This window comes from Aotus nancymaae, unplaced genomic scaffold (assembly GCF_030222135.1).
Source record: "Aotus nancymaae isolate 86718 unplaced genomic scaffold, 86718_ANA_hifiasm-v0.15.2.pri h1tg000022l_1, whole genome shotgun sequence".
Lineage (NCBI taxonomy): Eukaryota > Metazoa > Chordata > Mammalia > Primates > Aotidae > Aotus > Aotus nancymaae.
This window is the reverse complement of record NW_026988435.1, coordinates 22,891,365-22,908,243: the sequence shown is the minus strand read 5'-3', so window position 1 is coordinate 22,908,243 and position 16,879 is coordinate 22,891,365. Positions and strand designations below refer to the sequence as shown.

Below are 16,879 nucleotides of genomic sequence, written 5' to 3'. Positions count from 1 at the left end.
ACCAGAATAAAAACAGGTTTTCCTTGACATATTTGTATACAGATAATTAAATTGACCTTCCCCAATACCCTCATAAGTCCTGCCTCATGACATTGATGTAGCTAACAAATTTGCTCAGTCTCCTTGCAGTCAAAATCCAGCCAAAAATTACTAACATTCAGTCAGTATTGTACTGTAGTAACTTACTGGGAACAGCAGATCTGGAAAGTCTTCAGGTGAAAGGACATAAGGAGGAATTCTGAAATGACAAAATGAAGTATTAGGCATTCCCTGGATGATTGACAAAATTCCTGAGATTTCCCATGAATGGTAAAGTCAGTCTGACTGAAGTTCTACCCTAAGGATACAGACTAAGATGATGAGGGTAGCTATTAAATGCAAGCTACAAAGCAGCTGTTTTTTATTATTCTGAGCTTACACTCAAATATTTTCATCCTGGCAATATCTGCTGCCTTACATAACATTAATCAGTATTAATTCTTAGACCTGAGTAATCAACAGTTACTCATCTTTAATTGGAAATTTTCTTCTTAAATTTTTCTTCTTTTTTATCCTTATTAAGTTTTGGACACTTCATCTGCCTCAATTAAATATATACTTTTCAAAACCAATTTGGGCCATGACCACACAAATATGGATTTCATTATGGAAACTAAATATAGATTTCTCTCATTTTTCAAGAAGTGTCACACAGTAATTTCATTAGTGCTCTTTACCCTGGATTAGAAACTTTCTTATACACTCATAAGTACAGATATCAGAAAAAAAAAATGTGGTAAATAGAAATAGATTATAATATTGAAAATATAGCTACTGGCTTCAACTCCTTTCTTTTTTTTAGTATTGTCATATTTTCAATTATGCTATAATGTCATATTTGAAATGCAGGTCAGACATCTTTTTTGACTATCCCAAAAAAATTAAGAATTTATGTTATAGCTTTTTGAGTATTAAATGAAAATCTTGACATATTTAGTACTCAAAAATTTCTAAAACTGACCTAAGGATAGGAATAGGAAAATAGAAAAAAAAAATTAAGACACCATATGGATTGTAATTAAGAAAAAAAAATAGCTTTAAAACTGCAATAAAGATTTTCTATTTGTATTAGTCTGTTTGCATGCTGCTGATAAAGACAAACTCAAGACCAGGAAATTTACAAAAGAAAGAGGTTTATTTGACATACAGCTCCATATTTGTGGGGAGGTCTCACAATCCCGGCAGAAGACATTAAGGAGCAAGTCACGTCTTACATGGATGACAGCAGGCAAAAAGAGAGGTTGTGCAGAGAAACTCCCATTTTTAAAACTATCAGATCTCATGAGACCTATTCACTATCATGAGAACAGCACAGGAAAGTCCCGCCCCCATGATGCAATCATCTCCCACTGGGTCCTTCTAACAGTATGTGGGAATTATGGGAGCTACAAGATGAGATTTGGATGGGGACACAGAGCCAAATCGTAACACTATTTCAAACATACACAAAAATTACAGAACCATCTCTGGTATGATACCCGCAATTTACTGCTGAGTAGACTGAGGTTTTGAAATACTCATTGATTTGCCTGAAGTTACAAAATTGGAGGAAAAAAATCTTAAGACCTGTATCTGTATATGAGATGGAATTCACAAAAGTATTTTTTTACATACTGTATATAAATACTCTCACAGATCATTTGAATGTATACACACTCAACAATGACTCTTTCCAGTTGTTTCCACTTTACATTTCTGTGCTTGTCAAATCAATACATGCACAAAATTTAAATGTTAAATAATTTCTACCCTACTCTCATCCATTCAACTCTATTCCTCTAAAGGCAACAAGTTCAAACTGTTTCTTTTTGTAGTTCTTCAGGTATCCTTGAGTGTCTAAATAATATCCTTAAACCAATACTCATCTATCAACATTAGGAATTGTATATGAAATTCTTACTACACAGAAAATGTTTTCATTCTTTCACAAACCAGTCACCATCCCCTTACTTCCTTTCCCCATGCTAACTGCCCGGTCTAATTATATCCCTACTTTTAGTTCCTCTGTTATATTTATGTTTCTCTGTTATTTACTCCCCAAACCACATGTAGTCAATGTTTGCTCTATCCTTTTATCACTCCTGTCTACCTGCTCATTTCTGTTTGCCTTCCACCTTCAACATCTATTATCAGGACCTTTACTATTTTAAACTTTTAAGATTGACAATGTGTTCTTCCACAGTTTGTCAGTAGATTGATATGATATGTTGGATATTTTTAATATTATTTACACTATATAAATTTATTTACACTATATAAATATTTTTCACTTGTCTACTTAGCGTGTTCTTGTTGTCTTCTCTTATATAACTTATTTATTTTTATTATTTTTACCTTTCTTGGAATGTTTAATTGTCTTTATTGTTTTCTCTCCTTCTTTGCTTTTGTCATATCCTTAGATTTATCCAGTCTAGCATACTACTACAACTGTGTAGTGCATCTTTATAAGTGGATTGCATGTGGATTCCTCCATCCACCTGTGTCAGTAAGTAAAAACACTTTCTAGTCCTGCTTCAATGAAATCATCTGGGGGATTCATGTCATTGTTCTTCAGAGTTGGATCTCAATTAACATCCTGGGTTACATGTGCTGTCTATTAGTTTACCACTCACTTTATTTAAGCACAACCCAAGTAACTGTTTTAAAAAATGATGTGAAGAAGTAATTTTCTGAGTTGCATAAAAATATGTTTGTTTATCGAATAATTTGATGAGTATTGAGGTTTTAGCTTGAAACTATTTTCCTGTTAGAACTTAAAAACTGTTGCTTGGCTTCCATCATTCAGCATTATGGGTAAAGTTCTGATTCCAACTGATTTTGATCTCTTTATTAGATGGCTTTTTGAAAGATTTAGGAATATCTTTTATCCTCATTTCCTGAAATTTTACAAGAATAAATCATAGGTAGTTCTCTTTATTTTTCCATCATGTTAGGTATTTGCTGAAATTTTAAAAATATAAACTGCATTCCTTTTTAGCTACAAGAATTATATTGTAATACAATATATATTATTTTTTAATTTTTAATTTTATTTTTTGTGGGTACATAGTAGGTATATATATTTACAGGGTACATGAGATATTTTGGTAAAGTCATGCAATGCATAGTAAGAACATCATGAAAAATTAGGTATCAATTTTGTCAAGCATTTATCCTTTGTGTTACAAACAATCTAATTATACTCTTAGTTATTTTTAAATGTACAATGAAATTATTATTGACTGTAGTTTCCCTATTGTGCTATCACACACTAGTTCTTATTCATTATTTCTAACCATTTTTTAATCCATTAATCATCCCCATTCCCTACAGTTCTTCTCCCCGACTACCCTTCTCAGCAGCTGGTAACCATCCTTGTGCTATCTTCATGGGTTCAATTATTTTAGGTTTTAGAACCCACAAATATGTGAGAATATACGATGTTTGACTTTCCCTGCCAAGCTTATTTTACTTAACATAATGACCTCAAGTTCCATCCATGTTGTTGCAAATAACAGAATCTCATTCATTTTTATGGCTGAATAATACTACATTCGGTATATGTACCATGTGTTCCTTTTCCATTCATCTCTTGATGGACCATAAGGTTGGTTCCAAGTCTTGGCTACTGTGAGCAATGCTGCAACAAACATAGGAATACAAATACATCTTTTATATACTAATTTCTTTGCTTTTTGGTACATACCCAACAGAGGTATTGCTGGATTATATGATATTTTGAGTTTTAGTTTGTTGAGGAACCTCCAAACTGTTTTCCAAAATGGTGGTAATAATTTGCATTGCCACCAACAGTGTATGAGGATTCTTTTCTCCCCCATTCTCACCAGCATTTGTTATTGCCTGACTTTTGAATAAAAGCCATTTAAGATGAGTAAGATATTTCATTGTAGTTTTGATTTACATTTCTCTCTTTTTTTTTTTTTTTTTTTAAAGACGGGGTTTCACCATGTTGGTCAGGCGGGTCTTGAACTCCCGACCTCAGGTGATCCGCCTGCCTGGGCCTCCAAAGTGCTTGGATTACAGGCGTGAGCCACCACGCCCGGCCTGATTTACATTTCTCTGATGAGAAGTGAGCACTTTTCTCTAAAAAGAAATCAAGCACCTTTTTATATGCCTGTTTGCCATTTGCATGTTTTTTGTTGAGAAATGTCTATTCAAATCCCTTGCACATTTTTAAATTGGATTATTAAGTGATTTTTCCTATAGAGTTGCTTGATGTCCCTATATATTCTGGTTTTTAATTCCTTGTCATATGGGTAGTCTGCAGATATTTCTCCCATTCTGTAAGTTGTCTCTTCATATTCTTAAGTGTTTCATTAGCTCTGAAAAGCTTTTTAACTTGATATTATTTCATTTGTTCATTTTTGCTTTGGTTGCCTGTACTTGTGGGGTATTACTCAGTAATTTTTTGCCTGGACCAAAGTCCTAGAGCATTTCGTCAATTTTTGTAGTATTTTTACAGTCTGAGGTCTCAGATTTAAGTCTTTAATCCATTTAGATTTTATTTTTGCACATGGTGAGAGATTCTAGTTTCAATTTTTGGCATAGCCAGTTATCCAAGTACCATTTATTGAAGAGATTGTCTTTTCCCCAGTGAATTTTCTTGGCATGTTTGTCAAAAATTGGTTTATTGCAGGTGTGTGATTTGTATCTGCATTCTCTATTCTGGTGCATTGGTATATATGTCTGTTTTTATGTCTGCCATGCTGCTTTAGTCATTACAGCTCTGTAGCATAATTTGAAGTCAAGTAATGTGATTCCACTAGTTTTGCTCTTTTTGCTCAAAGTATCTTTGGCTGTTATGGTCTTTTGCAATTCCATATAAATTTTAGGATTGTTTTTCCTATTTCTATGGAGAATGTCATTGATATTTTGATAGAGCTTGCTTTGACTCTGTAGATTACTTTGGGTAGTAAGGACATTTTAATAATATTGATTCCTCCAATCCATGAACATGAAATATCTTTTGATTTTTGGTATCCTCTTCAATTTCTTTCATCAGTGTTTTATATGTTTCATTTGTTAAGATCTTTCACTTCCATGGTTAAGTTAATTCCTAGGTATTTAATTTCATTAGTGGATATTATAAATGGGATTACTTTATTTATTTTTTTCAAATTGTTCACTGTTGGCATGTAGAAATGCTACTAATTTTGTGTGCTGATTTTATATCCTGCAACTTTACTGAATTTGTTTACCAGATTTAATGTGGATTATTTAGGTTATTCCAAATATAAGATCATGTCATCTGCAAACAAGGATGATTTGACTTCTTCCTTTTCAGTTTGAGTGCTCTTTATTTCTTTCTCTTGTCTAATTGTTCCAGCTAAGACTTTCAGTACTATGTTGATTAACAGTTATAAAAGAAGGTATCCTTGTCATGTTCAAGATTTGAAAGGAATGGCTTTTAATTTTTCACCTTGCAATATGATACTAGCTGTGGGTCTGTCATACACAGCTTTGATTATGTTGAGGTATATTTCTTCTGTACCCAATTTTTAAGTGTTTTTATCATGAAAGGATATTAAACTGCATCAGATTATTTTTTAGTATCAGTCGAAATTGAAATGATCATATGGTATTTTGTTCCTCATTCTGTTGAGATGATGTATTACATTCATTGTTTTGCATATGTTGAACCATCCTTGCATCCCTGGGATAAATCCCACTGGGTCATAATGAATAATCTTTACAATGTATTGTTGAATTTAGTTTGCTAGTATTTTCTTGAGAATTGTTGCATTAATATTCATCAGGGATACTGGCCTACAGTTTTCTTTTTTGGATATGTCTTTGTCTGCTTTTGGTATCAGGATAATACTGGCCTTGTAGAATGAGTTTGGAAATATTCCCTTTTTCTCTGTTTTTCAGAATGTTTGAGTACTATTGGTATTAGTTTTTCTTTAAATGTTTGGTAGAATTCATAGTGAAGCCATTGGGTCCTGGGCTTCACCTTACTAAAAGACATTTTAATACGGGTTCAATCTCATTATTTGTTATTGGTATGCTCAGGTTTTGGATTTTTTAATGGTTCAATCTTGATAGGCTGCAGCTGTCTAAGAATTTACCCATTTCTTGTAGTTTTTTAAAAAAGATTGCTCAAGGTAGCCACTAATGATTCTTTGAATTTCTGTGGTATCAGATGTAATGTCTCCTTTTTCATCTCTGATTTTATATATTTGGATCTTCTTTCCTTTTCTCTGTTTGTCTGTCTGAAGTTTGTCAATTTTGTTTAACTTTTCAAAAAGCCAAATATTTTGTTCATTTATCTTTTGTATTCTTTTCTTCATTTCAGATTTATTTATTTCTGCTCTGATCTTTATTATTTCTTTTCTTTTTTAAAAAAATAATTATTTATTATGCTTTAAGTTCTGAAGTACATCTGCAGATTGTGCAGGTTTGTTACATAGGTATACACATGCCATGGTGGGGGTTTGCTGCATCCCTTGCCCCATCATCTACATTAAGTATTTCTCCTAATGCCATCCCTCTCCAATCCCCCTGTCCCCCAGGATCCAGTGTGTGATGTTCCCCTCCCTGTGTCTGTGTGTCTGTGTGTATGTGTGTGTGTTTTTGAGATGGAGTCTCACTGTCATTCAGGCTGGAGTGCAGTGGCGTTATCTCGGCTCACTGCAACCTCTGCCTCCCAGGTTCAAGTGCCTGAGTAGCTGGGACTACAGGCATGTACCACCATGCCCAGCTAAGTTTTGTATTTTTAGTAGAGATGGGGTTTCACCATGTTGGCCAGGCTGGTCTTGAACTCCTGACCTCAGGTGATCTACCCACCTCAGGCTCTCAAAGAGCTGGGATTACAGGCATGAGCCACCATGCCTGGCTATTATTTGTTTTCTGTTACTAATTTTGTGTTTGGTTCCTTCTTGTTATTCTAGTTTATTAAAATGAGTTATTAGGTTAATTTTTTTTAAATATAGGCACTTAGAGCTGTAAATTTCTCTTACTACTGCTTTTGCTGTATCCCACAGCTTTTGGTATGTTGTGTTTCCCTTATGATTTGTTTCACGAACATTTTCAATTTTCTTCTTAATTTCTTCATTGACCCACTGGTTATTCAGAAGCATAATGTTTAATTTTCCAGTGTTTTTATCATTTCCAAAATTCCTCTTGCTATTGATGTCTAGTTTTATTCCATATGGTTAAAGAAGATGCTTATCACTTCAATTTTTGAATGTTTTGACACTTGTTTCGGTGACCTAATATATGATTTATCCTTAAGAATGATCCATGTGCTGAGGAGAAGAATGTGTATTCTGCAGCCATTGGATAAAATGTTCTGTAAATTTCTTTTAGGTAAATTTGTTCTACAGTGCAGATTAAGTCCAATGCTTCTTTGTTGATTTTCTGTCTAGATCTATCCAATGCTGAAAGTAGGGTGTTGAAGTCTCCAGCTATTATTGTATTGAGAACTCTCTCTCTCTTTAGCTGTAATATTAGCTTTATATATCTGGATGCTCCAGTGTTTGATGCATATATATTTAAAGTTGTTATATGCTATTGTTGAATTGACCCTTTTATTATTATACAGTGACCTTTTTTGTCTCTTCTTACAGTTTTTGTCTTAAAATCTATTTTGTCTGAATAAGTATAACACTATTGCTTTTTTTTGTTGTTTTCACTGAAATGGAGTATCTTTTTTCCATCTCCTTATTTTCAGTCTATGTGTATCATTATAGGTGAAGTGTGTTTTCTATAAGCAAGTATCATTGGATCTTCCATTCAACCAGTGTATGTCTTTTTATTGTAGAGTTTAGTTCATTTACATACAATGTTATTGTTGATAAGTAGGGACTTACTCCTGCCATTTGCTACGTAATTTCTTTTGTTTTCCAGTCTTCTCTTTTTTCTTTCCTTCCTTCCTGTCTTTCTTTTAGTGAAGGTGATTTTCTCTGGTGGTATGCTTTAATTCTTTGCTTTTTTATTTTTTGTATATCCATTGTATGTTTTTCAATTTGATGTTACCATAAGACTTGCAAATACTGTCTTATAATCTATTATTTTAAACTGATGACAACTTAACACTGATTGCATAAACAAACATGCAAAAAGAAAACTAATAAAAACTTTAACTTCATTTTCTTGCATTTTAACTTTTTATTTATCTTTATATCACATTGTATTGTCCATGTATTGAAAATGTGTTGTAGTTATTCTTTTTGATTGGTTCATCATTTATTTTTTCTACTTAAGAGAAATTTGCATGCCACAATTACAGCATTATACTATTCTGTGGTTTTCTGAGTGTTTACTATTACCAGTGGCTTTTGTAACTTTAAATGATTTCTTCTTGCTCATTATCATTCTTTTCTTTCAGATTAAAGAACTCCCTTTAGATTTCTTATAGGACAGATCTGTTGTTGATAAAATCCTTCAGCTTTTGTTTGTCTGGGAAGGTCTTTACTTCTCATTCATGCTTAAAGGATATTTCACTTAATATATTATTCTAGCATAAGAGTATTTTTTCTTTAAGTACTGTAAATATGTCATGCCACTCTCTTCTGGCCTGTAAGGTTTCTATTGAAAAGTCTGCTACCAGATGTATTGAAGCACCATTGTATGTTTTTTGTTTGTTTGTTTGTTTGTTTTTGTTTTTGTTTTTTGCTGCTTTTAAGATCAGGTTTCTTTAATCCTTGATCTTTGGGGTTTGATTTAATTCCTCTAGGTAGCCTTCTTTGGGATAAATCTGCTTGGTGTTCTATAACCTTCTTGCACTTGAATGTTAATATCTTTCTCTTGGTTTGGGGAGTTTTCTGTTATTATCCATTTGAATAAATTTCCCACCCTTATCTCTGTCTCTACCTCCTCTTTAAGGCCAAGAACTCTAAGGTTTGACCTTTTGAGGCTATTTTCTAGATCTTATAGGTATGCTTTATTATTTTGTACTCTTTTTTCTTTGTTATTCTTGAGCATTTTTTTAAACTCTAGAATTCCTTCTTGATTCTTTTTAATTATTTCACTCTCTTTGTTAATATATCTGATAGGATTTTGAATTCCTCTTCTGTGTTATCTTTGAGTTTCCTCAACACAGCCATTTTAAATTCTCTGTCTGAAAATCCAGATATCTCTCTTTGGCCAGAATTAGTCCCTGGTGCCTTATTTAGTTCATTTGGTGAGGTCACGTTTTTCCTGGATGGTTTTGATGGTTGTAGAAATTCTTCATTGTCTGGGTATTGAAGAGTTAGGTATTTATGGTAGTCTTCACAGTCTGGCCTTGCTGGTGCTCGGGAAGGCCTTCCAGGTATATAAAGGGACATAGCCCCCAAGCCTAATAATGCTGTGGTTTTTGCAGACTCACAGAGGTACCACCTTGGTGGTCTTGCATAAGATTCAGAAGAATTCTCTGGATTACCAGGTAGAGACTCTTGGGGGTTTTCCCCTTACTTTCTCACAAACATATAGATTCTCCATCTACTGAGCCACTTGGAACTGGGGGTGTGATGCCGTAAGCATCTCCGTGGACACCAACACTGGAACTGCTCTGGGTTAGACCTGAAGACAGCACAGCATCAGGCCTTGCACAAGGTGCTTCTCTTCAGAATGGCTATTTCCCCTAGGGCCTGAATGTGTCCAGAGACGCCACCAGGGAGACAGAGACTGAAGTTAAAACCTTCAGCAATTTACCAGTTGTTCTATTCTACTGCAGCTAAGTTGGCACTCAAACCACAATACAAAGTCTTTCCCACTATTCCTTCCCCTTTCCACAGGCAGAGGAGCCTCTCCCTATGGCCATCACCACCATTACTGGTTCTTGGGGGGGAGGTTCTGCCAAGCTACTGACAATGTTTACTTAAAGCCCAAGGGCTTTTTCATCAGCTTGTAGTGAATGCTGCCTGGGACCCACTCTTCAGGGTAGTGGGCTCCTTTCTTGCCCAGGGCAGGATCAGAAGTGTTGTCTATGAATCTAGGCTGGGACTCAAGGACCCCAACGGCCAGCTTGTTTCTCTACCTCACTGTGGTTGAGCTGGTACCTAAGATGCACGTTTTCTGGGAGCTACAGTTTGGAGACAGGGCCTCATGAGTCTGCCCAGTGCCCTATCCTACTGTGGCCACACTGATACAAGACAAAGTCCTCTATACACTTTGCTCTTCTCTCCTTAAGCAGAAGCAAGAGTATCACTTTTATTGATATGAGCTGCACTTCCTGGGATTGAGGGAAAGAGGGTGCAAGCCCTTCTTTAGCCATGCCAACTGGAGTCTCCCTAGGTCATGTGCCATCTTAGTTCACTGACTTTAAGCCCAGCCTAGCACTAGGAGTTGCCTAGACATTGCAGTCCTTGTGTCTTAGACTGCTTTTAAAGTTTACCTGGGACCCCATAGCACTTCAGCTCATGGTGCCAAGGCTGGCTGAGAAACTGAAGTTACAATTACTGGGATGGGCAATTTCCTCTAGCTAGGGCTGGTCCAAATGCTCCCTCTGTATGTGGGGACTGGCTAAGCCAAGCATGGCTTTATTCTCTGCTGTGACAGGGAAACATTGAGATCAATGCAAAGTCACCCAGTTGCTGTGCTTTGCCTCCCCAAAGTGCAGAATCTCTCTCCAGGCCAAATGGTCACTGCCAGGAAATGAGAGAGCGGTGGTGTCTGTGATTCAAGATGCCTCTCTTGTCCTCCTCAATGCCTTTTTTAACTATATGAAGTTAAAAACAGGTACTGTGACTGTCCACCTGATTTGGGGTTCTTGTGATGGTGCTTTGCTATATGCAGATAGTTGTTAAAATTTAATCTTCCAGCAGTGGGGACAAATGATGTAGGCTTCTACTTTGCCATCTTGCTATGCCCCTCTAATGCTAATATGCTATATAACTTGCCTTAGTATTTTTTCTGAAAATTATAATAGCGAGTTTCTGAAACTTAAAATTAAAACTTAAAACTTAAAAACTACATTTTTAAATTTTCCTTTTCATGTTTTCTATCTATCTTTCTCTTTCATTATCCCTGTGGCAGACTTCCTCCACTTCATTTTAAATTATTTTCTGAATTTCTTTGCACACTGTTATTTTAGGGATGTAATATATTTTAATTATTTTGAGCTTCTTAATTAAAATCTTTTTTATCTTCTATTACCTGAAATATGTCTATTTTCCCTAGGACAAGGTTATTCTGTTCAATCATCTTCATCTTTCTCTTTTATGTTTCAAGCACTTCTCAAATGCCTAACGTTTTTAATATCCTGGCAGGGCTTGTTGACCAGTGGGCCCTTTGCTCCACCATAAATAAGCATCCTTGGCACAGAACCAGAGTCTCCTAAGTAGACAAAAGACACATTATCCATTCTAGGTACCACTGTTCAGCTTATAACTTTACTGTAAAAAAGAAATATTTATAGGTTTTTGTTTTAGCCCATGTTTTATGTTTTTGTCTTTCTGTTTGCTTGACCAGGGTAAAATACTGAGCTTCCAGCCATTCCATGCTCCATGTTACATGTATAAGCATACAAGAGTTGTACTTAGTATGCACTGATAGGGTTATTGTTTGATGTTCATTTTGAATATCCATCTGACTAATAAATACTGTTTATTCTATCAGTCGTTGAGTACTTTCATGATGACCCAAGAAAATCACCAATTAATGCCATAACAGAGGGCTGATTTTTGACTCTTACTATTCATTTATCTTTCAATCTCTTAGTCTGTAACCCTCTTCCACTGTAAAACTTTTCATATATATTTACAATGGAAGCTTCCTGTGCTTTGGCTCATCAAGACAAACTCATCTATTTCATTTCTATCTGCAATAAATGTGTTGAAATATCCTGTTTCCTGTAGAATTCTCCTATTCTCTTCCTTGTTGTAATTTTAAGAGCTTTTTATTTTTTTATTGTCATTTTAATGGTGTCTCAGAAAGAAAAGCTATGCACCACATGAGCTCAATCTGTAGTCTTGAAGCAGAAACTAAAAATTATTTCATATCCTAGAATAAGTAATAATTTAATAGAGATAATATAAGTCAAGTTATAAAAATAAAATGCATCCATATATTTATTTAGAAAATAGAATATACTGTGGAATTATATATGGTGTTTTCATATTTCACATGCTGTGACTAACAAAGCTGGTTAGGGAAAAGTTAATGATATAAATTATTCCAGGGCTAGCATGATTTAGAGCAATATAAATATGAAAATAATACTCTCTACTCACTTTAAAAAACAGAGGAGAAATTAAACTTCTAACAAAGTTTTAAAGTTTATAAATGGCCCACACATATTATGAAGCTGATGAAAATAGATACATAAATAATATCTATATATTTTAAAATAATAGAAGGAAATGTAAGAGAGATAAGAGAGAAGAGAGGATAGCTAGAGAGAAAAAAATTGATAACAGTAACAACAGGATAAACAAAAGATTTGAAAAGGAAGCTGGTTTGTCACCAGCTAAAGTACATAATACAGAAAGTTATGTGAGCAACAAGACTGGTAAAATAAGTTAGGGTTATGTTTTGAAAGGCTATGCTTGTCAAGTTTGAAAACGGGTTTATAGCTGAACCTTCAGGCAAAGGTGGCCATAGAGAGTTGGAAAAAAAGAGTACCCATCAGTAGGAGGTGAATGTACATGAGATGGGATGAGCAGGTGCAGCCTTCTCTAATGTAAATAAACCCATTTGGCAGACTCTACTGAGAACCAAGACCTTACTAAGAACAGGAAGATTAGAAAGGTTAGATAAGGAGTGTTGATTTTTAGTCATGGGCCTGCTTATTTAACTCATTCACAATCTAGTCATCTTGACAAATTACATTTCTGCTCCGTTCAATAGCAAATAGAAGCCAGATTTTAGATCAAGATGGCTTACTGGATGCAGGCAGTATGTCCCTCCTCCATGGAGAAGAACCAGAATAGTAAGTAGATACTCACATTTCAAACAGATTCTCTGGGAGAGAATGCTAGGAGTCACCAGAGAAGAGATGAAAAGCAACAGAAGTAAGGAGAGGGTTTGAGGCAGCTTGCCCAGCTGGGACTTGACAGATACCCAGGAGAGATTTATGGATGTAGGGAAACAGTAAGAGAGAAAACCCTAGGGCTTGGCTTTTATGGTCTTGGGTACAAGAAAAATCCTTGACCAATTGGGTCTGACATATGATACTGCCTAAAGATTGCACACAGATGTTGCTCCAGAAAAGGTATCCACAGAGAATCTCATGGGCACCTAGGCCTAAAGCAGCCTCAGCAGGGTACAAAGTTGAAAGGCTAGATATCAGGACTTACAGACATGGCTGCCACTACTGCACTGTTCCAAGAAGGGAGAGTGAGATAGTATCACACACCCCTGGAAGTGACCTTGCTGCCCTGATATGAGCTGCTCATGAGACTAAGACATAAGCAGACTGCACTTCCCACAGCTTCTTGCCCATACTGCATGGCTGTGAGAGACCTCACCCTCTCTGGTCCTCAGGGAAACCAGGCTGATATGGTTTGGCTCTGTGTCACTACTCAAATCTCATGATGAATTGTAATCATCAATGTTGTAGGAGGGGCCTGATAGAAGGTGATTGGATCATGGGGGCAAACATACCCCTTGCTGTTCTCATAACAGTGAGCGGGTTCTCACAAGATCTGGTTGTTTAAAAGTGTATAATACTTTCCCCTTCACTTGATATCTCTCTCTTGCTCCACCATGTGAAGATTGTGCCTGCTTCCCCTTCTACTTCTGCCATGATTTTAAGTTTCCTGGGGCCTCTGCAGCCAAGCCTCCTATATAGCCTGCAGAACTAATAGTCCTAAAACTATGTGTATTACTTGGCTCTAATGCTGTCATGAAAAAATACCCAAAACTGGGTAATTTATAAAGGGAAGAGGTTTAATTGACTTACAGTTCTGAAAGGCTTGGGAGGCCTCAGGAAACTCACAGTCATGGTGGAAGGTACCATGTATTTGTATATTCACGGGGGGGCAGGAGAGGGAATGAGTGCCAGCAGGGGAAGTGCTAGATGCTTATAAAACCATCAGGTATCATGAGAACCGACTCACTGTCATGAGAAGGACATGGGAGAAATCTCCCCCATGATTCAATCACCTCCTACCCACTCCCTGCCATGACATGTGGGGATTCTGGGAATTATAATTAAAAATGAGATTTGGGTAGGGACACAACCAAGCAATATCACTATGCCACCAAAAAAAAAAAAAAAAAAAAAAAATGGAGGAGGAGGGAATTCTCCTTCATTCTTTCAAGGCCAATATTACCCTTATACCAAAAACATACAAGAACACACAAAAAAAGGAAGCTATGACCAATATCCCTGATGAAAATGGATGGAAAAATCTTCAACAAAATACTAGTAAATCAAATCCAACAGCACATTGAAAAGATAATACACTATTGTATTAATCTGTTCTCACACTGCTATAAAGAACTACCTGACATTGAGTAATTTATGAAGAAAAGAGGTTTAATTAACTCATAGATTTAACAGGAAGCATGACTGGGAAGCCTCAGAAAACTTACAATCATGGTGGAAGATGAAAGGGAAAGAAGCATATCTTACCATGAGAAAGCAAGAGAAGGGAGCTGTGCCACATACTTTCAAACAACCAGATCTCATGAGAAGTCACTCATTATCACAATAACAGCAAGGGGAAAGTCCACTCCCATGATTTAATCACGTAGCACCAAGCTCATTTCCTGACACAAGGAGATTACAATTCAAGATGAGATTTAAGTGGGAATACAAAGACAAACCATATTTTCCCTCCCAAATCTCATGTTCTTCTCATGTTTCAAAATACAATTATGCCTTTCCAGCAGTCTCCCAAAGCCTTAACTCATTCCAGCATTAACCCAAAAGTCCAAGTCCAAAGTCTCACCTGAGGCAAGGCAAGTCTCTTTTGCACATGGGCCTGCAAAATCAAAAGCAAGTTAGTTACTTCCATGTACAATGGGAATACATGCACTGGGTAAATGCTCACATTTCTAATAGGAGAAAGTGGCCAAAACAAGGGGCCACAGACGCCATGCAAGTCCAAAGCCCAGCAGGGCAGTCATTAAACTTAAAGCTCAAATGATCCCCACTCCTGCTTTCATGGGCTGGTGTTGAGTGACTGCAGCTTTTCCAGTCCCATGGTGAAAGTTGTTGGTGGATCTACCATTCTGAGGTCTGGAGGATGGTAGCCCTCTTCTCACAGCTCCTCTAGGCAGTGCCCCACCTTGATTTTCATTCCACACTGCAATAGCAGAGGTTCTCCATGAAGATTCCACCCCTGCAGTAGACTTCTGGCTGGACATCCAGGCTTTTCCATACCTCCTCTGAAATCTAGGCAGAGATTCCCAAACTCTTGCCTTCTGTTCACCCCCAGGCCCAACATCACTTGGAAGCTGCCAAGGCTTGGGACTTGTACCCTCTGAAGCAACAGCCTGTGCTGTACCTTGGCCCCTTTTAGTCATGGCTGGAGCTGGAATGGTTTGGATACAGGGTGCCATGTCCCAAGTCTGAACAGAGCAGCAGAGCCCTGGGCCCAGCCCATGAAACGATTTTTTCCTCCTAGGCATCAGGGCCTGTGATAAGAGTGACTGCTGTCAAGATCTGTGATATGCCCTGGAGACATTTTCCCCATTGTCTTGCTGATTAACATTTGGCTCCTTTTTACTTAAGCAAAGTTTTGCAGCCAGTGGCTTGCATTTCTTTCCAGAATAGATTTTTGTTGTTGTTGTTGTTTCTACTACATGGTCAGGCTGCAAATTTTCCAAACTTTTACACTCTGCTTCCTTTTAAAACGTAAGTTTCAATTTCAGACCATCTCTTTGTGAACACATAAGACTATACACTGTTAGGAGCAGCCAAGTCACATTTGAATGCTTTGCCACTTGGAAATTTCTTCTGCCAGATACCTTAAATTATCTCTCTCAAGTTCAAAGTTCCACAGATCTCTATATCAGGAGTACAATGACACCAGTCTCTTTGCTAAAGCATAGCAAGAGTGACCTTTATTACAGTTCTCAATAGATTTCTCATCTTTATTTGACATCACCTCAGCCTGGACTTCACTGTCCATATCACTATCAGCATTTTGGTCACAACCATTCAACAAGTCTTTAGGAAGTTCCAAACTTTCCCTCATCTTCCTGTCTTAACCTTCTAAACTCTTCCAACCTCTACCCATTACCCAATTCCAAAGTCACTTCCACATTTTCAAGTATCTTTATAGCAATAGGTCACTAGGGTACCAATTTTCTTTATTAGTCAATTGTCACACTCTATAATGAACTACATGAGACTGAGTAATTTATAAAGAAAAGAGGTTTAATTGACTCACAGTTTCACAGGCTAAATGGAAAGCATGACTGAGAAACCTCAGGAAATTTACAATCAAGGGAGAAGGTGAAGGGAAAGCAAGCAAATCTTACCATGGCAGAGCAGGAGAGAGAGAGGAAGTGAAAGAAGAAATGCCACACACTTTGAAACAACTAGATCTTGTGAAAACTCACAGCAAGGGGGAAGTCTGCCCCCATGATTCAATCACCTCCCATTAGGGCCCTCCCCCTGACACATGGGGATTACAATTTCAGATGAGATTTGGGTGGGGATACAGAGTCAAACTACATCACCATGATAAGGTGTGATTTATTCCAGAGATGTATAGATGGTTAAACATATGAAAATCGATAAACATGATACATTATATAAATAGAGTTAAGAATAAAAACCAAATGGTCCTCTCAATAGATACAGAAAAAGCAGTCAGTAAAATTCAGCATCCCCTTGTGATAAAATTCCTCAACATACTAGCCACAAGAGAAACATATTTCAGTGTAATAAAGGCAATATATGACAAAGCCATAGTCAACATAACACTTAAAAGAGAAAAGTTAAAAGCATTCCCTCTAAGAG

General features: G+C 36.5%; 1 protein-coding gene across 6 annotated transcripts in view; it reads right to left on the bottom strand.

Moving 5' to 3' along the window:
• Positions 1 to 16,879, bottom strand: part of CHODL (chondrolectin) — a 411,269-nt gene that overhangs the window by 155,880 nt on the left and 238,510 nt on the right. For 5 of the 6 annotated variants that reach the window (XM_064380056.1, XM_064380053.1, XM_064380055.1 and 2 more), the window contains one exon: positions 187 to 238. The gene's annotated coding sequence lies outside the window, so the exon portion shown is untranslated. Of the gene's footprint in view, positions 1 to 186; positions 239 to 14,858; positions 14,892 to 16,879 lie in introns of all 6 variants that reach the window. The other variant, XM_064380057.1, reaches the window with a different exon arrangement.